Raw genomic sequence first — 1219 nt, 5'->3', positions numbered from 1 at the left:
CCACGAGTGCATTGTCGTTAACTCTCCCCCGAAATTTGTCGATAAAGCCATTTCGCAGCTCGACGCATAAACATCCGAAAATGTTTCCTCTGAAATTTCTTGACAGTTCTAGTATTTTTATGGATTCCAAGAATGACAATCAAGGGTTTCTGGTTTTACCACGTGTAAGTGAATGTGTTTATTGCGTTGAATTTTTATAACAACCAGGTGGCATGATACTTCGGAATCAACCGACTATGGGAAGTGACTTCCGGTAATTGGTTGAGTGTTAAGGGACACCGGAAGTCATCCTTAGAGCTACGACGCGTGCCGAACACGCGACTTTAATGGAATAATTACTAGTTCCTCTATCAGACTAGTTTAGATATTTATGATAGCAGTATGACGATTCCTAATTTTTCCACTTTAATTTCCAATTATTATTCCGATATTTTTCATTAATGCAGAATTTTTATTACTTCAATCCTGAAAATTAAATGTTTCTGCAGTGAAATAATATTCCTGTTTTCTGGAGTTTGAGATTATACTCTGGGTAATTTTGATAAGCAAGATCAACCAGATAAGTGGAATTTAATCACATTTCTTGGTTGGTTTCTGGAGAATTTGATGAATGCATATGCTGCAGCTTAGACAACAAGTAATTATGCATGTCCATTGTTTTTATCTTTAGAATCGTGCGGGCTGCACGTTGACTACGACGATGCACCTGCCATGAGAGCGTGCCAACGCATACACAAGACTCGGTCACCGTAACGTAAACACACCCCTTTTATATCCTGCTTTTCCCCCAATTTTCACTCGAGGCAATGTCAATTGGATTTTCTATTTCAATTCAAATCAATTCAAACGGTTAATCATGAATCTATCAGACAAGAATACCCAAACATAAATCATTAAAGAACCAATAAAAAATTGTTGTTGTGTTTATTGTTACTGCAAATCACGTAGTGAATGATAACCGACAGAGGAAGTAATTAGATTTATTTAATGATGGAAAGATGCAAATGTTTATGATTATTGCAAGCCATGTGATGAGTGATAACTGATAGAGCAAGACTTTGTGTTTATTCAGAAGACATACAATCATTTCTGGGAATATTTGTTGACGAGAGATAAGTCCAATGTTTTTATCGCTACATCAATATTAACTGAAATTGCGGAGAATTGAGTGGTAACAAAAACAATGTTCATTTCAGAGTTCTTCGGTAGCTTGAGGCAG

General features: G+C 36.4%; 1 protein-coding gene across 1 annotated transcript in view; it reads right to left on the bottom strand.

The window, feature by feature from the left end:
• Positions 1 to 905: 905 nt before the first annotated feature.
• The window catches only part of LOC105264079 (SCO-spondin), a gene marked incomplete in the record, with an annotated part of 21725 nt that continues 21411 nt past the window's right edge, over positions 906 to 1219 (bottom strand). The window contains 1 exon segment of the mRNA XM_011300663.1: positions 906 to 1219.

The sequence above is a fragment of the Fopius arisanus genome, unplaced genomic scaffold, assembly GCF_000806365.1.
Source record: "Fopius arisanus strain USDA-PBARC FA_bdor unplaced genomic scaffold, ASM80636v1 scaffold00019, whole genome shotgun sequence".
Taxonomy (NCBI): Eukaryota; Metazoa; Arthropoda; class Insecta; order Hymenoptera; family Braconidae; genus Fopius; species Fopius arisanus.
The sequence above is the reverse complement of the archived record's forward strand: the minus strand, read 5'-3'. Positions and strand labels throughout refer to the sequence as shown.